This window comes from Nelusetta ayraudi, unplaced genomic scaffold (assembly GCF_046127955.1).
Source record: "Nelusetta ayraudi isolate G7.1 ecotype Tasmania unplaced genomic scaffold, CSIRO-AGI_Nayr_v1 ptg000011l, whole genome shotgun sequence".
In the NCBI taxonomy this organism is placed as follows: Eukaryota; Metazoa; Chordata; class Actinopteri; order Tetraodontiformes; family Monacanthidae; genus Nelusetta; species Nelusetta ayraudi.
The window spans coordinates 24,052,244-24,078,313 of NW_027466061.1; the positions used below are offsets into that span (position 1 = coordinate 24,052,244).

Sequence of the window (26,070 nt, forward strand, 5' to 3'; positions counted from 1 at the left end):
GTGGATGGCATCAACAACAACAACAATAGACAACAACAACTTTTCGGAGTTCATGCGGAAGACAACAGGAAAAAAAAAGTTTTCTGTCCATCATCGCTGCCAGTGCAGGAAGTTTAAAGGCCGGCAGCTTGTTCAGCTGTCAACCTTTATGTTCCAAAAGCCGAATGGGACACACGGACAGTACCAGCTACACTGCCCTCACAGCCCCGCTGGACCCATCGCCTGCTGCTGCTGCTGTGAGTCGGAGGCAGGAGGGACGCGGGGGGGGGGGGGGGGGGTCTGTCAGGAGCCCATGGAGAAGGAATAGAAGGAGGGGCAGGTGGAGGAGGAGAAGTAGGAGGTGGAGCAGAAACAAGTGAAGAGGGAGGAGGAGTAGAAAGAGGCAGAGAACAGGGAGGTGGGGGAAGAGTGGAGGTAGAGGTGGAGGAAGAGGAGGTGCTCTCGGTATTCCTATATTTTCCGACCATGACATCGGTTCCTCCTCCACAGAAAAAGCAGTATAGCTGCGGGAAGCAACGCGCTAACATGAGAAGAACATTGTTCGCTCTCATTTGTTGTCTTTGCTCGCCGTGCTTTGGCTTTATTTATATATCATAGATAGAGCGAGAGGGAGAGAAGGAGAGAGAGAGAGATGGACTGTCTCCACTCTGATTGGCCCCTCTGAGGTTTTTTCCAAAAACTGTGTGTTCCGACTTCTGTTGATGTAGCAATATTAATTAGCAAGGGCTTTTTCCTGGGACCCCCGAACCCTGACAGTGGTCATGGCAGGGGGTGGTTGGCTGTGTGGGAGGGGCTTCATCCCTTGTAGCTTGACCCTGACTCTGCCCTCCGGCTCTAGTTTCACCTCCACGAGTCCCATTTAGATCTGCTCCTCAAGATACTCTCACCACCACCACCTCCCAAGGAGGAGCCATGAGCCGGTGGTGTGGAGGGTGGATGAGGGGTAAGGGAGAGGGTGGGGGGTGGGTTGGTCTGCCCCTCCTCCATTGCGGTTGTGTTTTTTTGGGGGGGGGTTTTTGCGTCCCGGCTTGGCTTCTTTCTCCGTTCAAGCTGCGAGCAGAGAAGAAAAGGTAGCGCGTAGTTCAGGGTAAAGAGATGTATAAATATATATGAACTGTAAAAAAAAAAAAAAAAATAGATAAAAATGTATGTATGTTTATTATCATGACAGAGAGAGAGGAAAAAATCTATATATACATATGTAAGATACATGATGCATACAGTATTTGATTCTATTGAAGATATTAGCTGCAGCCGTATGACGACAACTACGATGAAGATGACGATGATGATGATGATGATGATGATGACGATTAATATTGTTTGTATTATCATCCTAATGTTATGCATTTTGCACATTTAGCAGATCAGTAACGTTGACATTTCTGTAGAGTTTTTTCGGCTTTGTGCTATGCAAGGACAGCTTTCAACCACCTCATCCACTTCCTGTTTCCTGCCCCTGACAACACACACACAGACACACACACACACACACACACACACACACACACACGCACGCACGCACACACACACACACACACACCTTCTTTCTCGTTTCTTCACTCCACTTGTGTTTCTATCGTGTCTATACAGGGTGACTTCAGTGAAAAAAAAAAAGTTGGATTTTCTCTCTATTTGTTCGCCGTCTGGAGGGGAAAAAAATTATCACCGTTCGTCGATCGCACTTTTTCTCCTGGGGTGGATTGCAATAAAAGATTTTAAAAAAAGAAGAGCAAAACTCCAACAGGTCGCGTCGTGTGAATAATATCCCTCTTTTATTTATCTCCTGAGCTTGTTTGCATTCAGAGACAAAAAAAAATAAAGGACCGGGAGAGTTACAAGGGACGGAGTGAAGGCTTGTTACAGTGATATTGGAAATCCTAGGATGGCGAGGCCACGGCTCCGTCCCCTGGCTTCCTGACCCCTCCTCCTTCCTTCCCTCCCTCCCTGGCTTCGTCATTGGAGTGTGCGACACGCTGCACAACTCTGATCCCAACCCTAATTCTAATGCTAGCACAAAGCTAGCTAACCCTAGCCAATCGGAAATCGAGGAGGTTGGGTTTCGGCGTTGCTGTAATATGATTCGCAGTTTTGTTGTTTTTGTAGGACGCACGGTGACCAATCCGACTGTCGCAAGGCCGAAACTCCGCCTTCTCGCTTTTTCATCCACCCCCTTCGGTCTCTGTTTGGCTTAGAGCCTTCATAGGCTTAATTGTGAGTTTCCAATCTCACCCTTACACCCCCACCCCCCGACAGGTGCAATAGACGTCGACGTGTAAATATCCTCATCCGTGAGCACATCGGTCCCCCGGTTCCTTTAGGTGGCGCCGTCGTTTCCTCAGCAGTTCTCAGAAGCACCTGCTCTTTCCACATTGAGTGTTTGGTTATTATTATACATAGATACCTACTGGAGTTTTTTCTTGTATTTTTATCAAAGGGGAAAAATATCTTCAGATTTTCACTGAAATGTAAAAAAAAAAAAAAGTCTATATATAAAAAAGTAAAAAATAATTTTCTAAAGCACAAAAGATGATCAACGATGATCAACGATGGAGGTGAAGAGGGAGAGTGTACACACACACACACACACACCTGGACACAAACACACACACACAAACACCAAGATACACATCAACACACACACATACACACACAGAGGAGTGTGTAGATGGTGGGCGGGTGATGCTGACTGGTACTGATGATGAACCTTCTGTAAATGTTTTTCTTTCTTTTGGTTATGATATTATGGCCCTGTAGACTCTGATTCTCTGCATTAGTCTTTAAATAAAGAAAAAGAGAAAAATAAACGAACTGCGCCGCTGCACTGTTTCTCTCCTTGCACACTACAACACCCCCCCCCCCACACACACACACACAGAGACCTCATAGTACTCTTTAAAACCACCAAACTGAGGAAAAAGTACTCAGTTGTGTGCTGTGTTCACACTCTCAGTTCATTTGGAAGACGACTCACTCCTCTTTCTGTTCATACACACTCCCAACGTGAGCTTGCACGTCGTCTATGGCAAGCATCTAGGGCTAAAATACAACGTACCTGGAGTTCTCCACTAAGGATGGAGGGATGGAGCAAAGCGGCGTGCTTTGTGGCGACTTTGCGGCCGTAATCTACACCACCTTTGCATTTTGCATTGTTTTTTGCACTAATGATATGCAGGTGCAAAAAAGCCCAGAAAGGAGGCACCTGAGGAGTCAGAAGCACAAATTCCACTCTAGTAACCCAACCGCGCAATAGATCGTCAGATATTATAACGTTGGTGCACATCTTAGGCACCAGAAGTTGAATTTCTGATGGAATACTTTATTTCTGTTGTTGTCAATTAAAATGTGTATGGCTTTCTCCCAAACTCACACCAACAAAGAGACGGTCGCACACGTCTCTCCCAATATCCCCACAGGCCTGCGCACAGTACACACACCTTTCCAAGGTCTCTGTCGTCCTCTTAGGCCTCGTTCAGACTGCTAGCAAAAAAAATCCGATTTTATTGCCCATCCAGATTGAAACTGGATGGCTCTTTTGTAGTCTGAACAGTCACAAACCACATGAAATCTGATTTTTGAAAGACAGATTGAAACCACATCCGGGAGGTAGTTTCAGATTGCATTTGGACAGATGCGTCTCAGTCTGAACAACTCCAAACACACAGAACGGTTTTGACTGTGCGTGACATCGCTCTACGTGACGCAAGACCCAATGCGCCAGACCAGAGAGCGACTTTCGGAGCTGTAACGTTATGGAGCGGACAGAAGAAGTAGGAAACAGCAGTCCTTGGACAGAGGAGGAAACTACTGCCTCATCAGTCTATGGGGAGATCGCTCTCATTTTTCACGTTATCGCCCTTTGTGTTTACAATACCTTTGATATAACCTTGTGGTTATTTAGCCAGTCTGTGTATTCAGTGTCAGTACACTGTCTCTTGAAGAGTCACAACAGTAAGCTCTGCTTTACAGCTGTAGAGTGGCGATCTCAGAGCAGGAGATTTTGCCGGTTCACTTGACACAGCGACACAGCTGTAGCTGGTCTCTAGCTGTCTTACATGTCAAGTTACCACGATTTATGATGTTTCCTGCTAGGTGAACACATACAGATATTGATTGTGTGTGGTTATGCTTGTGGTGTGAAACGAGGTAATTTGCTGGTGTTTGTCGGCTATCTTAACCGCTAATTGCTGGCTTAAGTGTGCTTCGTTAATATGCTAATTATTAATTAATTTCTTATAGATAACAGCTAACAGCCTTTAAAATTACTCATTGTGATGGTTTTGAGTTGTTTGTGTGTGTTAATATTAACACGGTAAACTCCACCTACAATGTATATGAGTTCACACTTGACTTTTACGCCCGGTTCACACTGGACGCGGAAGCGCCGCGAAGCGCCGAGCGCTTCCATTCAGCGCCCATGTTAATCAATGTAGTAGTTTACACTAGACGTGAACAGGCACGCGGCTCCCCTCGCGGATCGCGCCATGCATTTAACGTCAGTTCACTGGACGTGGAAGCGAAGCGCCGCCGAGCGCTTCCATTCGGCACCCGCTTTAATCAATGTGGTGGTTCACACTAGACGCGAACAGGCGCGCGGCTCGCGCCATGCATTTGTCGTTTCGGCGTCTGCTCTATTTTGTGCGCGAGCGATCCTCGTCAATAGTACAGGAAGTCGCTCAAAAAAAACGAGAAAATCCGGTGAATTATTTCGAAATAAACGACGATGATGAAAATGATTTGAAAAAAACAAAAAAAGCTTGAGTGGGAGTGAAAAAAAGACTGCAGCTGAGCAGAAGCGCTGCTTGTCGACCATCGCGGAGCTGTTCGCGCCTGGAGCGAACCAGTTCGAGCCTCGCTCGCGAATTTCGTCGGCTCTCCGCTTCGCAGCGCTTCCGCTTCCATTGAAATGAATGGAACAAGCCGCACACCCGTTCGCGTCTGGTGTGAACCACTACGTTGATTAACATGGGCGCCAAACTGAAGCGCCCGGCGCTTCGCGGCCCTCTCGCGTCCAGTGTGAACCGGGCATTATGGTGAGAGGAGAGAAGACACTGAGAGCTGTAGCCGTCTTACATGGCAAGTCACCATGGTTTACGATGTTTTCTGCTTGCTAGCTGATGGGTGTGGATAGAAGCCAGGTAGAGACTGCTGTTTTCCCAGACGTATCACCACCATCAACCAGCTCTGCTTGGGTATCACTTGAGTATCAGAAAACTTTTTTTGTTTTTTCCTATAGAGCTCTATAGTATTTTTACGGGTACCCAGTTTTGTTTTGTTTTTTTTTGGACTGAAATACCAGATTGCAAATAACTCCAATCTGGGGAAAGGTTTGACTGTTAATTATCCAAGAATCAAAGGACTAATTCATTTTTGATAAACGCTGAAAAATGGAAAAACGCTGTCTTTTTCCCAACATCTCATATTCAGACGTCGGCACAAAAGTCCCACAAGTCCTACTTACAAGCCCGACTCACTCCTGAACTCTGCCCACCAGCAGGTCACAGGTTTACAGCAACGTTTTCTCTCCATGTGACTGTTACTGCTGCTGCTGTTATTGCTGCTGCTGCTGTTAATGCTGCTGCTGTTACTGAACTCTAAGAAGAGAGATCAGAGAGAGCAGCTGCTGCCTTTGAGGTTCCCTCAGTCTTTTGAGCGCTCTGCACCTTTAGTGTCCTTTCATCAGCTGATGATTATAATTAAAAAGGACGTCTGACCCCATTCATCACTTCTGAGCTGCACCTCCCTTTGATTGGCTCCTCACAGTTTCTCCTTACAGTGGAATCACTGTTTTGCTCCGTTCTTTCTCAAGCAGAAGGCTGCAAATAGAGGGCTAAATATCTTCTGGTATGGCACCTGTAGCTCCTCCTCCTCCTCCTCCTCTGCAGGCTCCGCCCTCTCCTCCTCCTTGGTCTTGGCCACGGCCACTCTGGAGGGCCCCTCCTCTTTGTGGCCTTGGCTCCGCCCCCTCCTCCTCCTGATTTTGGCTCCACCCCCCTCCTCCTCCTCCTTGTCTTCTCCTCCAGCCTGCCAGCTGGAGCCTCTCAGGTGCTGTAGAACGTGAGCTCCTCCCCTGAAAAGCATGTGAGCTGCCAACCAATGGAGACGGTTACGTAACCAAACGCCGCCACTTGCTCGCTCGCTAGCAGGAGAGAGCAAGAGAGAGAGACACAGAGAGCGAGAGAAGGCTTCCTCTCCTGCTGCCCTAACACACACACTTCTGCAGTGTGTGTGTCAAATCTCAGTCTGTCTTGCTTCTCCCCTTCTGCCATCCTTTGTGCTGCATTTCTGATTTGCACTCAGTTTGTTTTGTCTTTTTTTTTTTCCCCTGGATTGTTTTTTTTTTTTCTCAGAATCTTCTCTTGTTTGTCTCTAGCTTGTCCATAAAAAAAAAAAAAGACTTTTCCCCGTCCCCCACTCGGAGCCTTGATGCTGCGTTCAACGGATTTTGTGTCTGCAGTAACCAAAAATACATTTCTCAAATCCTCCCATTTATCCTAATCCTTGGCCACGCTCTCTGAAACGTGTGTGTGTGTTTGTGTGGACAGTTCATTCGGGAACAACCACCTCACCGCTGCCCCAAGAGCTCAATTTCACCATTTTTAACACAAGCAATGTTCACCCAGTTCTGATAAAACTCGTGCTGCGAGTAGCAGCAGCAGCCGCCCCTTCCTGCTTGTCTTGCTCTGTCTTCTTCTGTGGTTTTGAGGATAATTGTGTTGTGTCGTGTCAAGGTCACCCTCACCTTCAGATGGAGACAGACTCCACCGCTGAAACCGCCGTCTGAGGTCGACCAGACGGATGGAGCAGCTTTTTTCTCCGTCTGATGGGTTCAATAACGTTCTTAAGTTCAATTTCATATACCATCTAGTCATCCATAATTTCATGCCATCACAGACTTTTAGGGCTGGGCAACGATTAAAAATTTGAATCGCAATTAATTGCATGATTTCCATGATTAATCACGATTAATCACAATGTATAAGAAAAATCCAATAATGAATTTAAAAGAAGTCTATAGTGCACTTTTATTTTAATGTTCTACCATATGAACAAAGTCTTTTCTTTTCTGGTTCCGCAGAAGCCAGCAACACACTTTTACAAAATAAAAGCACGTATTGCGGCTAACTGGCGATTGATAAATAAATAAGCCGAGGTGGGCTAAACGGAGTAATTGTTGATGCGCATGCAAAAATAAATCCAGTCTTGCTTCGAGGTTCTTTTTTATTATTTATTTTATTCTTTATCACAATGACCTCCGACGCTCACCCCACCACACCAAGCCATCCGAGGCGCAGGTGAGCGATATTCTATGCTTTCTTAATTGATTGATTTAATTTCACATTTCAGCATCAGAATCAGAATAAAATTGGAAAACGAAGCATGGGTGCTGCTGAGCTCTCCTCAGAATGCCCTCACTTCCTCTCACTTTCACGAGTTCAACAACTGAAAAGTGAAGATAAAATATTAACGTCCGACCATAACAATAATTATAACAATAAGCAAAATGTTAGCCACTAACTGGAAACGGCAGAGAGCACAAAACCTTTAGGTGAGACCTGTTGGAGGAAAGACGAAACACCTACAGATGGCCATTACATCATCATTATCATCATCATCATCAACACCACAGTCATCATCATCATCATCATCCTCGTCACTCTCATCACAACCACGACCACCACCATCATCATCATCGCCACGACCATCATCATCATCATCATCATCATCATCATCATCATCACCACCATCATCATCATCCTCGTCACTCTCATCACCACTACCGTCATCATCACCATCACCACCAGCACCGTCATCATCATCAACACCACCGTTATCATCATCGTCACCATCATCACAACCACGACCACCACCACCATCATCATCATCATCATCGCCACGACCATCATCATCATCATCATCTTCATCACCACCATCATCATCATCATCATCACCCCAACGACCACCGTTATCATCATCATCACCATGGTCATCACCACCGTCATCACCACCACCACCACCACATCATCATTAACACCACCGTCATCATCATCACCATCAATATCATCACCACCATCATCATCATCATCATCATCATTACCACCACCACTGTCATCATCACTATCACCACCCGCACCGTCATCATCATCAGCACCACCACCATCAGCACCACCACCATCATCACCACCACCACCGTCATCATCATCATCACCATCATCATTATCGCCACCATTATCATCATCTTCAACACCATCACCACCACTGTCATCATCGTCATCACCCTCATTATCACCACGACCACCATCATCATCATCATCATCATCATCTTGACCCTAGACCTTTTTAGGGGTTCATATGGAACTATTTTGCAGTTTTAAAAAAAACTTCCAAATCAAGGTTTGTCTGTGCTGTTTCTTTTTGACTTGAAGTTCAGCCTTCTTCTGCATTCAATCACCTGTGACTGTGGCTCTCCAGGATGGAAGTGAGATTGGACTCAGTGGAAGAGGTGGACCAGTGAGGAAAAGGAAGAAGAGGAGGAGGAGGAAGACGAGGGTAGGAGGAGAAGAATGAGGAGAAGGAGAGGGGGTACAGGTGGAGGTGGAGGAGGGGAGGGGGTTAGAGAAGAGGATGAAATAGAGCAAGAGGCAGACAGAGGAAGAGGAAGAGGAGTAGTAGGAGAAAGAGAAAGAGGAGGAGAGGAGGAGAGGAGGACGAGTGAAGCAGGTGTTTGCTTCAGTTGGACAGTCATGAAGTTGCTCCTGAACATGTTCTTCACCTGAACACCACTACCAAACCTGAGGGAGGCATATAAAACACCTCCTGCTCCTCCTCTATCTTCTTCTCCTCCCCTTCCGTCTCTTTCTCCTCCTCCTTCTCCTCCTGAGCTTCACGTAAAAAAAAAACACAAACCTGCTGTGTCATGTCTCTCCTTATTCATGGAAAACACGTTCTGTTCGGTCAGTGTGTGTGTGTGTGTGTGTGTGCATGATTGTGTGTGTGTGTGTGTGTGTGTGTGTGTGCTCAGTGTCAGGAGATGGATGAGGAAGGGGGCGTGGCCTTATGTAATGAGGGTTATGCAACATATTAAAAGTTGCTGTTTTTTACTACCGCTGGATTAGAGCGGTGCTGCTCCACTTGCTGCTCCACGTTCCTCCATCAGGAGTCTGAGGCTAATTTTTAACACCAGACAACAGAGGCTCATTTGTTTGGCTTACATCACCAACGCATCCCTCCGCCTCCGTTTAATTGCGAGCGGGGTGCTTTTCATGGGGAATTAACTCATTTTTGGGGGGAAGCGGCAGCACTCTCTCTCTCCCTCTCTCTCTCTCTCACACACACACACACACACACACACACACACACACACACACACACATACACAGCGTCAGAGCGTCTGACTGCAGTTGGTGGAGCTTGTTGAAATAATTCACCCATCATAGTTTTTTTGAGTCCGGCTCAGAGGAACTTTGAAGTTTGCACAAACGGAAAAAAATAAAATAAGCAAAAGCCAATTTTAACCAGACGGTTCGTATCTTCTGTCCACAGTCCTTCCTTTTGTCATGAGTCGCTTGTTGTTCTGCCGCCACTGCCGCCGACCGTATCGGCAGCGCTTAATCGCTTTGTCCTTTTTGGCCAAGAAACTGGACTGATGTGGAAAAAAAATTTAGTCCTATTGTTGCTTTTGAATTGCTCGGCAGGGGAACAATGAGCCTGGCCACTCGGCTGCAATCTGTCTGAGGTTAAACTCTAGCTGAGGCTAAACGCTGGAGGTCACAACTCAAAAAGGACACAGCAGGACACAGCAGGTTATTCAGAGTGGGTTCCGTTTGGAATGGTGCTCCTGCTTTCGGAATTTGAATCCCCTTGCAGGCTGTTGGCCAGTGAGTTGGTTGGAAGACTTTATGAGGATTTTCTGGGAAAAAAAGAAGGAAAAAAAAAAGAAACTGTGTTTGGACAAAGTTGTCTCCAAAAACGTTTATCAGTATTGTAGAGCCACATCCGGACCTAATGTTGTTCTCCAGGACAATTGGAATTTATTGCAGCACAGCCTTCCGGTGAACCACGTTTGGAGGAACTAAAGGTGGTACCTGATTGGCTGTGATGCAACTTTCTCTGCGACTATCTCCTACTTAAAATCTTAAAGCCGTAAAACACCCGCTCTAGGAAGAACACTTTCACAAATCACAGTTGGGAGTCAACAACAAAGCTTTCTCAGACGACCTGGTTCCAGGCAGGGACTGGTACCACTGGCGGCCAGCGCTAGTTTTACAACCGTTATCTCTCTGCAGAACATTCCAAGGGCCGTCCTCACTACAGATGTTCCTGAACATCTCAATATCAGACAATGTTAAAAACTCTATTTTCCCTTTTACAGAGATATCTGGAAGTCACATTTCTGTGACCACCATCAAAAATAAAGTATTATTGGACTTTGAATGACTCGTCTAACCTCAAGATTAAGGGATTTAGGATTTCCTCCTAAAGGAAGCCTGGAGGCTTTCAAGCTTCAGGTGGAGCAAGAGTGTGCCCTAAGGGGGGGTTACGAAAGTGTTTCCTAAGTGATCGATTAAAAGTTCATGCTTTGCCATAATCCCTATCATTACCATCACCACTTTTCCACGTTACACTTAGGCGACTGTTACCTCAATCCCTACATACACCTTTTAAATATTGACAACCACAGATAGATATATCTACTCATATATATATATATATATATATATATATATATATATATATATATACATAAATATATTTGTATACATGCCCATATAAGTGCCTGAATGCGAAATCTATTAAATCTTTCAGTTGTCTTTTAAATATAAATAAACTTACTCCTACTTCTGTATGCATGCTTAGATAGGTTGATAGGTATTAAGATATAAAATATATGTTGAAGGTTTAATGTGCTTTGAACGCTATGTCTTCCTCATCTGTTGCCTAACTTTCGCAAGGTATCCACCATACGAAGGATCACACGTTTTTTATTTCTTCATGTTGTTCTTCTATTTCATTTTTGGTTGTTGTTTGATTTCTTTATCAGCAACGAACCCGACACCACATACATATTCATCAGATGCATATAGCGTAAAACGACCCATCAGTTTTAGTGTTGGAACAGCCTTTTCATTGGTTCTTGGAGTTCAAAGTACCACCCTCTTCTCCAAGTTACACCAGTGAATTCAGTTCCTTTGTCTCAGAGTTAGTTTTAGTTTTCCTGAACGTTGTCCAGTCTTTCTTAGTGTGGTCTTGTCTAGTCAAGTCTAGTAGACAAACAAAACTATTTTATATTTCTTCTTTTATTTTGTTACTTTTAGCTTAAGTTCACTAAGTTCACTCAATCCCTCTCTCTCGCCCACTCTCTCTCTCACACACACACACACCCAACACACGCACAGTTCGTTGCTGATTGTGTCTTTATGACCACATTCATGTCATGCTGTTCTGTGTGAACCATCTATTGTTACACAAATAAATGCACATTAAGCCTGATGTCATAGTTTGACTGACTTATTAAAGTGTGGTTCAAATCCCTGCGTATCGTCAAGAACTACCCGCTAAGGAGACGGTATTGAGGCTGATTCTGGCGTTTCCTGCTGACGTCAACAATCAAAAAGCAGGTGGTGCCCCGATCAAATCATATTAAATATTATAACTATTAAAATCATTCATTTCTTTTTGATGTGCGTTTCCACTCCTTTGTGAGTTTGATCGATTAAATTAATCAGTCAACCTTCCCCCACTACAGTATTTTCTGAAGGGACCACTGAAAAAAAAAAAAAAAAAAAGACTGAGTACGCTGCAGTACTTATGCCAGGCCTTGTAGGGGCGCTGTGAGGTTACACCCTGAAGGTGCAGATGAAAAAGAAGAAGAGGAAGAAAAAGAAGAAAAACACCACTACCACAGCATAATGTATTCACAGAAGTAGAACGCAGGAGAAAAGATGTGGACAAACAACAAAGTTGAACTTGTGCTTCCAGTTACTTCAGAACCATTTTCTAACTTTTCCAGCTCTATAGCCTGTTTTCGGAAATGCACTTTTTTTTTTTGTCTTGCCAGTGAAAACCAAGAATTATGACCTTTTTAAGTGAATCCCATCTTTGGTGTAAACGGGCCAAAGTTCTGAAACTCAGAGTTCTGTCCAAACTGCTGTGACGTTGCTTCCTCCTGCAGGGATTCAGACTCCCACACTCTCCCACATTTCTCCCCTTATTGGCTGAAGGCCCAGTGCGTAGGCGGGGTTTCACCTTGGACAAGCCACATACACGCACGCCCGCACGCACAAACGGGACAATTTTCAAAGTTCACACCAAGTCCCCAGTTCCCAGAAACTAGAGAGCCAGGAGAGAACCACCGCTGCTTTGTATCCGCATCTGTGTCTGTTCTCCCCCAGTAAAACTCCCTTTTAAACTACCATTCCTCTCAATTTCCAGTCTCCCTCCGAGGCCCAGCTGTGTTCGTTGTACCAGACCAGCGGCTTCCAGGCACATTGCTAACAAGCTTTTCAAGCGGAAGTTCGTTGACGCTCCGGTTCGAACTGGATTGTGTTGCAACGAAAAAACCCATAAGGCCAGATCCAAAAAGAATGGAGCACAGTGGTAAATTGCGGCGTGTTTTGCGGCAACTTTGCAGCCGTAATCTCCGCCACCGTTGCATTATATCCCCAAAGGTTTTTTGTGCCAATGATATGCAGGTGCAAAAACGGCCAGAAATGTAACCGCGCAATAGATCTTCAGATATACACACCTGCACCATGCACACCTCATTCACGAGGAGTTGAATTTCTGACAGAATACTTTATTTCTGTTGTCGGCAAACAACTTGCATTTTGGCTTTTTCCCGAACTCACGCCAAAAAAGAGATACACACGTCGCACATGTCTCTCCAAACATCTCCACAGCCCTGCGCACAGTACACACACCTTTCCGGGGTTTCTGTTGTCCTCTTAAAGGGGAAGTATAACGTGTTCGCCCCATACTAACGGCAACACTAACATGAATAAACAGTGGAACCCACACAAAACTTAACACACGTCAGAAATGTTACAACATGAATACGAGTGTGGTTGATTGTACGGCAAGAATCAACCAGAACCTTTGAATAATTTTAGGGCGTATTCACACCTGCCCTGTTTGGTTCGGACTAAACCAAAAAAGTTCCTGGTGTGGACCTTTTGGGCTGCTGTGAATACAAACCAGCGAACTCTGGTCCGGAGCAAACAGCCGGTCCGAGACCTCGCCGGAGAGGTGGTCTCGGTTCGCTTCCAAACGAACCATGGTGCGGTTCGGTTGATGTGTTAAAGCAACTGTACCGTGGTTCGAACCAGTTCTGAAATCACACACCTTTTTACACGTCACAAGCACCCCTTAAGTGCACTTACGTCTTCAGACTGTGGGGGGCGGCCTTACGCCATAGCTAGGTCCAGTCTGTCAAGAAGACGAAGACGACGACGACGAAGAAGGAGAAGAAGAAGACGACGACTAAAAAGAAGAAGTCCTCCGTCGCTACACAACGAGGTATACAAGTAACGTGAAGCCGGGACCACCGGTCCGGCTGACAAACATCGTAAGAAACAAACTTGAAGCCACCAGGAACCCATTATCCTCCAGTTCTGCATTATTTCACAACTGCAACCTACCTGGAGTGTCAAGAAGTACAAGGTATTTAGTTCTCAGAGACATGGCCAAGGTAAGAAAGGCTGAAACCCGACCACCTCTGAACAAGACACACACGTTGTAACGTCAAGAATGGGCCAAGAAATATGTGAAGACAGATTCTTCAAAGGTTTTGTGGACTGATGAGATGAGAGTGACTCTTGATGGACCAGATGGATGGGCCCGTGGTTGGATCAGTAATGGCTACAGAGCTCCACTTCGACTCAGATGCCAACGTGGGGGGGTGGGGTACTGGTATGGGCAGGTATTGTTAAAGATGAGCTAGTTGGACCTTTTTGGGTTGAACATGGACTCAAAATCAACTCTCAGACCTACTGAAAATTTTTAGAAGACACTTTCTTCAAGCAGTGGTACAGGAAAAAGTCTGCATCTTTCAAGAAGACTTTGATTTTTAAGCAAGACAACGCTCCATCACATGCATCAAAGTATTCCACTGTGTGGCTGGCCAGTAAAGGCCTTAAAGATGAAAAACTAAAGACATGGCCCCCCTCTCACCTGACTTAAACCCTATTGAGAACTTTTGGGCCTTTCTTAAGCAGGAAATTTACAGTAAAGGTGAACAGTACACCTCTCTGAACAGTGTTTCGGTGGCTGCACAAAGAGTTGATTCTGACCAGATCAAGAAACTGACTAACTCCGCGAATGGAAGGCTTGTTAATGTTATTGAAAAGAAGGGTGTCTATACTGGTGACTGTTTTTTTTTTTATTATTATTATTATTCGGGACTGAGCCTCAGCGAAGGCCTGCTCTCATCATTATTATTATTATTATTATTATTATTTTTAATTTCTGAAATGTTTATTTGTTAATTTTGAGTTTTTATTTATTATTCTCACTTTAACAGGTAAAAATAAACAAGTGAGATGCGAAAATCTTTGTTTTTCATTTAGTTGCATAATAATTGTGCACACTAATAGTTGCCGAATAATGGTGTACATAAAGATATTCTCATAAGAAAGCCAGAAATATTAAATATTCAGGTTTGATGGTTTGTTCACATTTTGCATTGACCAAAAGCACTCTAGATGTACAATAGCAAAATTAATCCTCAAAAATACAACTTGCCTAATAATTGTGCACACGGTGTATTTATACATATTACACTATGTTATATTTTACTGTAACTGCCCCCTGAAGCAATTTGTAGCTGTTTGGTGGCCAATCTGATCGAGTAAATGCTGGTTTCAAGTGAAAGCGAACTTGTAACTTATCAATGTTTTGTGTTCTTAATAAATAAATAAATAAAAATAATGATTTTATATTTGATAAGATGTGCGTGTGTGATACTTTTCTATATATACACACCTCATCATCAGAGAGAGTCACTGTGATGCCAGAAACACTTTCATGGACGAAACTGCGCGTGGTTTTGGCTGGCGGTGTATACGTCTTTATGCTTTGTGGCTCTTGCCCATTGTGGCTAAAAAAGGTCAATACGTTTGGATAGCTTCAATTCGTGTTTTCATTGTACTAGTTTTCACACTTCGATATGACATTTTGAAAAATATTCATTTCGATACTATTTTTGATACTAGCAACAACAGAGATTTTAATGCAAAAAATATTTATTTTTATTTAAATAAAAATAAAGAACTTCTTTCTTGAGGTAGGACATTTCTTCAAGTAATTCTTTTCACAGTAACAATTTTTTTTTATTCATTTTATGCACTCATTAAAAGGCCTGAGATAGTCAGACATTCAAAACAAAAGGCATTTCAAAACGTTTAAAAAACAAACAAACTGTGCAATTAATCATTTCTGTATCCTCCTCTGGAGAGTGGATATGCAGCCTACTGTTGATTAGCTTTAGCGATCACTCGCTAACAGGACAGCACGTTAAAGTAAACACCAATATATTATAACTCTATGCAACACATGCTTCAAGTTATACTGTTACTAACCTCTTTAAATTGTTTATCCAGATCTGGGTTTCGTGATGGCCCTGTCTCCATATAACCTGTTGCGGCTCTCAGCTGTTTTTGCCTTTCAAGGTAGCTGTGGAATGTGGGAGTGGCATCTTCCAATTAGGACACCTGTGCCGGTGCCCCGGCACTGTGTTCTTTTTGTTCTTTTTGCACCTGACAACACCCTACATCCTATTATTCACTCATCCACACCCACACTACTGATAATACTGACGAACACACTCTATAGATTTCATTATTTTGCTATAATTATCTATTTTGTTATAATAAAATACGTTTTGATTTACCGCAATCCGCAGTGTCCCTCCCGTTATTGTCATAACTTTAGAGCCAGGTTATGACATGTGTCATATACATGTGACATATGTCTTTGACAAATTTTGTCGGCACAGTTCTGCAGCATCGCTTTCACATCGGCTTGCTACTGTCCTTTGGCTTTCCTTGCTTGCCCCACTCAAATCCAAGGTACGTCCAAAACAGCGCTTTGGCTGTTTTATTTATTTATCAATGCTGGTGTCGAAGGTCCTGTACATGCCATCTTATGGCAGCTAACACACGTACAATTAAAAGCAACAACGATAAACACAGCCGGCGGTGTTTGTGTGAGCACGTTCTGACTGTTTGTGTGCATGTTGGCGGCGCCGCACGTCTAAACAAAGGAGCCAGATCAAGTACTATGGAAAAGTCAGATCGAACCGGTTTTATTTTTCAATATGGATATATCAATATTTTTGACAACACTAGATTCAATCACAAAAGCGTAAAAAAAAATTCCAGCCCCCATCATCCTCATCACCTGCTGTTTTTGTTTATTTATTTATTCAGACGAATAGCAGCACAGGCTTCTGAAAAGAGTTTTTCCATGTTTGCACTTTGGATTACTCTGCAAAAAGCCACTCTGAGAGAATGACGGCGCCGGCTGGAGCCTCACCAGTAAGTGTATCAGCCGGTGCAGGTTACTGAAGACCATTTCCTTCCAGAGCCTTTTTGCTTTCCCTTGCCTTGAGAGCATAAATCGATTAAAAAAATAAAATAAAACAGCTTGCAGTAAGACCCAGTGTGTCTGACTGGAGGAGGTTGGTTGTTGTTAGTGATTCCAACATCAGAGATGATGATGATGATGATGATGATGATGATGGTGATGATGATGATGATGATGATGATGGAAAGATTTGATGCTCTTTGGGTGACTCGTCCAGAGTTGAGCTCCACCTGTGGGAAGCAGAAGGTATTAGCTGAGGGTTGTAATCAATGATCAAACCTGGAGCAGCTAAAAGCAAGGCTGGTGGCGCGGGGCTGGAGGGAGGAGCTATAGAGGATAAGTCTCAGCTAATGCAAACTCAAATGTAGAACGAAAGACTCAAAGAAACAGAGGAGCGACAATTTTGTGAATCTGTGGAGGAGATCAAACAGTATCTATCCATCAGCTATACCTGCTTCCTCCTGCAGGGGGCTCGCTGGAGCCAATCCCAGCTGTCATTGTCAAGGCCCATTGCAAAGGCGGGGTTATATCCTGGACAAGCCACACACACATACACACACACAGACACACACATACACACAACAATTTTCAAAGTTTACACCAAATCCACAGTTCCCAGAAGCTGGAGAACCTGTAGAGAACCACCTCCTAATGTCCTAATTGGAACATCGCTCAACACTTGTTTGAAACATGGCAGACGTTGGTAGCGTCATTGGTTCCTAAGCATTGCCAAAACTCTGGCTACTGCGTGGTGTCAGGAAAGAACGGCAGCCAAGTCAGGCTCTTGTTCCTGCTGGGTAGAAAAAGGGGAATCAGGATGGACACCATGAAAGACCCAGAAATCGCACCCGCAACCTTCGGTCTTTCCTTCTGTGAAGCCACAGTGCGACTGACCACTGAAACCTGAAGCCAATTAAAAGATGTTACATGTTTGTTGGGAAAGCGAGAGGCTGCATCTAAAGGGGTTCTCCTCAATAAAATTGAGATTAAAATGAAATGAAATTGAAATCAAAAAAGCCGGTTCCAAAATCAGGTGAAGTTGCTCCAGCAGAGTGTCGCTGCTGCTGCTGCTGCCTCTGCTGCTGCTCCACTTAGACTCTGTGGAGGCTGTCTCTGAACTCACCTCCTCTCTGTCAGCATGATGCCGCGGCACCATTGTGGCTTTTTCAGCTTGCTGCTGTGCAGGGCGGGGGTGTGTCTGAGCTGCTCTGCCATGAATTTTAAGAATAGAAAAAGCAGATTTTCTTTTCAAACGAATCTGCTTCTGCCTCTCCCCATCTGAGAGCAGCGTGTTCTCTGTACTCCGTCACGTTTGGGAAAAAAAAGAAAAAGAATCAAACACGATGCGGCGTCACACACACACACACACACACACACACACACTCACACATACATACCCACACAGCTGCCTGGAGGGTCCATTTTGATTTAGTTAAACAGTGCGTCTGGGCACCATCGGCGGTGCTACATGAAAAATAAAATTGTCCTCTGAGCTCTTATTGAAATTACAACACAGACACACGCAGACATACACACACGCCCGTCGCCCATGGCGACGACGTCACTTGTTAATGTTGACATTTGTTCCGCCCTCAGGCGTCTCAGCCGTTTCCTCCCCTTCTCCTCATCTCATCATCCACCTCTCCGTGTTTCACATGTCACTCAGCGTTGTGGCCCTGCCCTCCATCTGTGTACAACAACAACACCACCAACAATGAGGTGTGTGTGTGTGTGTGTGTGTGTGTGTGTGTGTGTGTGTGTGTAAGCACAGAGAGACATTGCACTTCGCTGACGTTCATCTGCTCATCTCATTGCAGAGGCTCCAGCAGGGGGAGGTGTTGCAGTTTTTGTCTGGCTGTCTGTTACAAGAGAAAAAGACAGACAGACACACACACACACACACACACACACACACACACACACAGACAACCTTTTTCATCCACTTTGCAGCAGCAGTGTCTCTCAACCCCGACAGAGTTCTTAATCAGACAGGGTCACCTTGTCGAAATTAACAATTTTATTACACGATGCACAAGTTACATTTGGCGGTATGGTTCTGTTCGGGGTCCCCCCGCCATTTCCATGCACTTGCGTGGAATGCCCGAAGCTGCCCTTCCCGCCCTTCATGAGCCATCAAGAAAAAGCTTAGCAGGGAGCCCAGCAGCAGCAACCAAACCCCCCGAAACAGCCGTATCGGCAAAATCAAGCCCTTGTCAACAAGCGAGCGAGTGACGACGTAGTAGAGATTAGAGTAGGGCTAAGATGGATAGCGACAGAAAGTCATCAAAATAATGGTAATACAGTAACAATGAGATTATATATACAATAACATCATATAATTATGAACAATAATAATAATAATAATAATAATAATAATAATAATAATAATAAATGCATCCTCTAAACTTTCTCTTCAGTGTCTGGTTTGCTCCCAGCTACCTTTGACTACTTCTAACTTTACCCCAATCGTAGTGGTGGCTAACTCTGTTAAAATCTGGATTCAATTTAGAAAAAGCCTAGGCATCCATAAAGCCTCAAACCTCTACCCCATTCTGAACAATCACCTGTTTCTGCCCTCTTGTACTAATTTAACTTTTCGGACCAGGTTTGAAAAGGAATAACTAAATTTAATGACCTTTACAATCAAGGGACGTTTTTGTCCTTTTCTGAGCTTTCAGAGAAATTTCATCTGCCAAACTCCCACTTGTTTCTTTTTTTTCAGATAAGGCATTTCATTCAGGACCAGAATCCCAAATTTCCCAGTCGACCCCCGGAATCCTTGGCTGATTCTTTACTGGCTTTCGTTCCTGAACAAAAGCGCTTAATTTTTTAGCATCAATAGCCTCATTAGTTCTACTATCGACACCCCAGCGCCCAGTCCCAAAGACTCCTGGGAGCAAGAGCTTGGAACTACAATGCCAGATGATTATTGGAGACAAGTGTTACGGTTAGTTCACTCCTCTTCAATTTGTGCGAGGCACGGCCTCTTACAATGTAATGTATATAAAATTCACTATACTAACTTGATGCTGTCTCGGATTTACCCTAATACAACTGACTTGTGCAATAGGTGCAAACAGTCTCCAGCCAACCATTCCCATATGTTTTGGTTCTGTTCCAAGCTCACCTCATTCTGGTCTGAAATCTTCAAAACCCTTAGCACAGCATATAGCGCAACAGTTTCTCCAGATCCCCTCTCGGCTCTGTTCGGTGCCCCCCTGCAGCTTTCTACATATAAAATCACACAGACTGTCCTTTCCTTCACTACCCTGTTGGCGAGGCGACTCATACTCAACAGGAAACTTCCGCATCCTCCATCTCATGGCAGGTGGCTGAAAGAGATGTTACTTTCCATCAGACTTGAAAAGTTTAGATTTTCTCTCAGTGGCTCTTTAAACTCATTTGAAAAAACTTGGAGACCCCTCCTAAACCATATTGACTCTGACATTTTTTCCTGACTGCGACAAATGATATCTGCTCCATTTAAATTTTTGGAACTTTCCAACTTAATTTTCAATAATTTACTATTATTATTTATTTGTTCGTGTTTTTGTTTATTTTTGTACTTGTTTGTATGTATGTTTGGTGTAGAGATCATAGTGATCATGTATGTTGAATATTGGCCTCACATTGTGAATCGATCTCTATAGGGTGGGTGGGATTGTGTGAGGGAAAAAAAGGGGGGGAAAGGAAAGAATGGAAGTTCTCATTTCATTGTACTGTTCTGCTGTTACCTCTGAAACTGCTTCCAATAAAGAGAGTTAATTAAAAAAAAATTAATAATAAACAAATTCATCATAACAATTGTAAATAACATCATAGTTATAACAATCATGTAATCATTATAATTTCTCATAAAAGAGTTTTCTAATGGCACATAGTTTTTTGGGCGTTGAGAATGGCTTGTGCCTCAGGATGTAGACAATGTTAACTGGCTGACGACCATCTGCCCATAGCTTTGAGAGTCAAAACAAGAGTTTTGAGCCCTCCCTGCCGTTGTTGCTGCTCCTATCCGAAACGAGTGAGCCTTATCGCGCTCAGGGGAAAGTCCGCAGAATTGGCAGAAGTCCAGCGAAGGCGAGAAGTGAAGCAAGCTTTTGACATGGGTTCCCTATCTTCCGTGGCAAAAAGTGTCTCTTCCGGGTTGGCTTGTGGTCTGCTTCTTAAGTAACGTTAAGTAATGTTCTTTAGGAAATATACAAAAATATTGGTCATAGACGGTAATATCGGACATGGAGGGATTGTGACCCGGGTCGAAGCATCTTGTTAGAGTGGTACATTCCCCGCCTCTTAAAACAACAAAAAGAGGCAGTGAGAAAGACCCTTTCTAGACCAGTGTTTACCTCAGAGAAGACATGCTATAACGATTGGGTACATTTCCAATAAGGCAGACGAAGTGATGCTATTTGGTAATGACGACAGTTCTTTTGGCCATTTATCAGCAAACCACCAGTGGTTCATTGCACTGTTCAGTGCAGAGAACAACCAAATCTCGAAGGAACATTCAAGAACATCATGGTAAAAAAGAGAAATACCGTTCCATTTTTCAAGGAGCAAGGACCAAAACTGAAGTTCCGATCTGCACTCTTCCAAAGACACCATGTCCGAGAGATTATTCTCCGTTTTCGAGAGATCTAAAAGTTTGGATATGAAGGAGCGGCCCTGAACGATGACGCACATAGCAAAATTTAGGTGACCTAGAAGAGAAAGTAAGTCCCTTTTGAAGATAGCTGTACTGCATTGCACTCCCATGATCTCACTTATACTGTTCTGGCCTCTGGCATTTGACTTTTGGCGCCCTCTTGATATTCAGGTGCTTATTGCACATCCTTTTGAAAGAGGAAGTAGGAGGGGATAAAGCACCTGTAGGCATCAGTTTGTTCCAGCCACACATGGTTGAAGAAGGTTTGGCTGCCGCTGTTCTGTTGTTTGTGCCTCCAAAGCATTGACTGTAAGTTGCATCTGTCAATCAGTTTTTGTAAACGTTTGAGTATTTACTTTGAAATGTATTGTTTGTAAGAAGTGTTGAACTTGGTAATGCTGACTATTTTGATGTTTAGCATTTAGTGCTCATGCTGGATTTTGTCATTGCAGTTTCACTCCAGGTTTACATCTGCATGCAACTTGAGCCTGCATTAAAGCTTCAACGCTATATCCTGACTCGTGTTTTTGTGGATTGAGTTTGGCTAGCTGTCTATTGCGGTTGCTACACCTGATTCAATTTCTCGAGTGGCAGAGATGCCCGCATGAAGTCACTATCTAGTACGATTCCGAAGAATTCGATGGATTGAAGTGGACCACATGTTTTTTCTTCAGCCAGGGGAACCCCTAAGGTAGTAAGTATTGATTGCATGATTCGGTGATCGGGATAATAGATCAGCAAAAAAATCATTGGGTAGGTGAAGCACAAATGACAATCTGCAGTTATTCACGTGGAACCAACAAAGAGCCTCGGAGGGAGTGTCAAAAATCTTAGGGCTGCTGCGGCACCCGATAGTGAGCTGAACCACAAAGTACAGTTTTTCTCTACATTTAACGCCGAAGAGATGCCACTGAGAGGGCCGTGGAGGAAAAACTTTCTGGCATCAGTGATGCACACTTTTGACAACCAAGCACCTCAACCTGCGTTTTTAGTGAGATGGATAGTGTCCTCAATGGAAGCGTAGCACAATGGAATGCTGAATGGAAGCTCCGGTTGGGATGATTACTCAAAGCCCTTCCCAATTCTGGCACGTTGACAGGGGTAGAAGGATTTATTTTTTCTGTCTTCCGAGGCATGTCCGTCTCGGGCACATGGATTTTGGGATGTCCGTCCCCACAAAAGCTGCAAGCATGAATATATTTACAATTCATAAATCTGCAAACATAAACATTAAAATTAAAGCATATAGGAGAAGAAAAATGTATCACCTTGTTTTCCATGTCTGAGCTTTTGGGAGGATGACGGCCACTGATTTTGGACAAAAATCTGCAAAGGATGCACAAATAGAGCAGGAAAGTGCTTGACGGCCAGTGCAGTGCCTAGAAATTAGAGCCAGGTCAACTACGGACCAGTCCAACCTTTGATTAAATCTCTGGATGAACATGGCAGATTTAGCAGAGAATGAGTTATGATATTCATAGAACTACGTTCTATGAATATCTAGAGTTCTGCCGTAGATCATGGCGAGATTGGCGATAATGGCCATGTAGGTGTCTAGTTCGGCTTGCGGGTTGGGTAAACCTCACAGATGACGTGTCTAAAGACGCCAAAGGCCAGGATCATTAAAACACGGGACGTGATGTTAAAAACTGTCCATTGTGCTAAAGATGGTGTGAACTCACATGATGTTTGCCTTGATGTTAAAAGTGGCATGGGAGATTCTTTAGAGTGGGATCAGATGTCAATTTCGGGACACATCCTCAGTAGTGTTCCTCTGAATCAAGGGGTGTTTCGGCCTTTACTCACGATACACCCTCATCAGAGGTGGCCAACTACAGGGTGATCAAGCCGTAGTTTGTGTCCCATGCCCCATCATTAAAGTTACCCAAGCTGTAAAATGGCTAACCTCCCAGGATGAATTCTGCCAAAGTCGGAGTCTTGGACAGTATAATACAGTACAATACATCTGACTGACAGGTGTGGCAGAGCAGCCGAGGAGGCGGGGCCTAACACGGGCTCCTTGTAGCTGCTGATGTGTGTGACATGTGCGACACACACTCGACATGTAGCAGCAGCAGCATACTATGGAATTATTCATTGTGAAAGAGCACAGCCACATGTTGGATACTGAATAAATCATTGCATGAATCTGCAGCCCTTAGCCGATCAATTTTATTTTCTTTGTTCCTGCCTGCTTCAGGGGAAGCCAGAAGCAAAACAAACAGAACAATAGATTCTCTAGGGTGGGAAAAAATGTCTTCAGAGTTGAGTGTTGAGAACCACAGGAGCCGACGGTGCAATTCTGGAGACGCCTGTTTGGGGAACCGTTCCCGGTTCCTGTCTGGTTCTTTCTCCCTCAGAGGCTTTTTTTTTTCTTTCTGTCAAAGCTTCAAGAATAGTCTAGATTGTGAGACTGGGATGTCTTGGGGATGATAATTCATCATGACTCTTTTGGATTTAATTTTATTTATTTATATATATTGCAAATATGTATGATGTTCAAAAAAATAATAATTTTTGGGTAGACAAAATGTTAGAGTAATGGAGGAGGATTGGTCAGGTATATATAATCTTTATACTTCATCCTGCTTATTTTTTATGTTGTGTGATATGTTGGGTTCATATTATTGTTGTTTGACTGTTATTGTTTTTTGGCTCTTCTCATTATTTTAGTTTTATTTTCAGTGTGTCACTCACTCAAGTTTGAAATAAAGAATATTCATTCATTCATTCATTTAAAAAATGCATTAAAATAGTTTTATCAAAAAAAATCTAATAATAACTTACATTTCCAGTCTCTGTAGGGAAATCTTTGACTTTTTGTTTTTTTTTGACACAAGTGTATCAAATCAATTGATGAATATATGGAGCTAAATTTAAACTCAAATTTTCTTCTTCCGTCCAAATTGACTGTCGTTCCCATGCGTGCTCAAATTGTCATTGTGCCTGGCTGGCCGGTCTTTGTACACACCTGCACATCGCTGCGGCTGCAGATATATTCTACACGCCTCACCAGCCTCTTTGCCATACTCCAAATTTCCTGTAACACCCCCACCCCTTCAACACCCCACCACAAAAAAACTTGACAAAACCGATCAAAGTGCTGATCAGTACTAAAATAATAATTCCTCCAATGCCAGATCTTTATGGTCTAAAATCAATTCTCAGATGAAGATATGGATCATTTTGATACTTCTTCAGTGAGGTCATGTGCATCATTGATAGGACACAGTGACGAAACACACAATGATACACCGTTGATGGGGACTACTTTTTCTTTTGCCTGGGTAAGTGTGTAAAAGCATCGGCACACTGAGCTCAAATAATGCTGCAACTGCCACTGCAGCTGAAGTATTGTATTGGGTTTGTATCACTGATACCAGCCAGACAGAGTACCGATCAGATGGGAAAAGGAAATCTTTGGTATCGAACATCACTAACTGGAAGGAGGCCGACAGGGTCTGAAGAGAACAAGTGTCTGGACGAGTGGAGTTCACTGTTTGCTGGAGGGACGGGACATTGCTGGGCGCTCGGCGAGGTTCAGCGGCAGGTTAGTGTTAGACGGACAGAGCATCAGATAGAGCTCCAGTGGCAGCAGGGGCAGCAGGGTGGGGGGTCTTATCTCACGACCTCTGCTGTTCCGCCGGCACTCCCACGGCCTCACAGCTGCCTTCAGTCGGTAGTGCCAGGCCTGACCCAGGACTGAGGAATGATGGGAAAATGTTAAATGCAGTCCAGTAGGGAGTGGAGGTTGTGGTGGTGGTGGTGGTGGTGGTGAGCGGGGGTGGGGGTGGGGGGTTGATGGTGGAGATGGTGAGGAAATCCAATAGAGAGTTTTTTTGAACGCTCTCCAGAAAAGGCATTAAGATGCTACTCAGACTAAATCCATTAAAGCAGCCGGGGCTGCCTAGCCTCACCGCTCTAAATCAAATCAGGTAGCAGGTAATTCTTCCCACATTAGGAAGAGTATCCCAGAGGCCCCCCTCCCCCTCCCGCTGGTCAGGCCCTCCGTCCTAGACAGGAGCTGATTAAAGTGGGGGGCCATGATGATGATGATGATGATGAGAGAGAGGAGAGTCAAAAACAAAAGGACCTACAGTATAAACTCTCCGCACTCAGTTGGCCTGGTTTTTATATTGCTCTTTGTGTGTGTGTGTGTGTGCGTGTGCGTGTGTGTGTGTGAGAATGTGCTCAGTAGAACATCAAATGGAATCCTCGGCAGACATGAGTGCAGCTGTGAAGTGAAGACTTGCTAATACTGCCGGTGGAGTCCAAGTAGGCCAGCGGCTGCCGACCAATCAGAGGCCAGAGTCCCTGCAGAGAGACATTAACCTGTTAGCGCTCATTCGCTCAGCAGCAGGGCAGAAAAATGAGCGTGCCACAGCAAATTAATTACTCAGGGCTGCAACGTGTGAAGTCCAAATTGACCTTTTTTACACACGCCTATCAAAGGAGCTGTGATGCATAATGGAAAATCTTTTAAATATAAATGGAACACAGGTTGTGATCAGCAGTGGGTGCAGGACCTGACCAGCAGTGGACTCGTGTTCTTTCTTCCTTTTGACTCTGCTGGACTAGCTCTTCTGTTACTGACAACCCCCCACTGACAAAAGCCCTTAAAAAAAAATACACAGCTTCCTCCTACCACAACAACTTTACCTCTTTATTTCATTTGTTGTTTACTGTTAATGAATTCCCGAAAACACAAATGCTAATTGAAGCTCCGGTGACCTTTTCAAATACACAGGACAGTTCTGGAGTTTCACAGAGGGTTAAGCACTTCCGGCCAGTCCAAGCTGATGGTGATTTTAATGTTTTCATATTTTATAACAACAACAGCACTTGGC

General features: G+C 44.0%; 1 long non-coding RNA gene across 1 annotated transcript in view; it reads right to left on the reverse strand.

The window, feature by feature from the left end:
• Positions 1 to 7,214: 7,214 nt before the first annotated feature.
• The window catches only part of LOC142885504 (uncharacterized), a 69,562-nt gene continuing 50,706 nt past the window's right edge, over positions 7,215 to 26,070 (reverse strand). The window contains exon 2 of the long non-coding RNA XR_012926299.1: positions 7,215 to 7,253. This is a non-coding gene — a long non-coding RNA (uncharacterized LOC142885504). The remainder of the gene's footprint in view (positions 7,254 to 26,070) is intronic.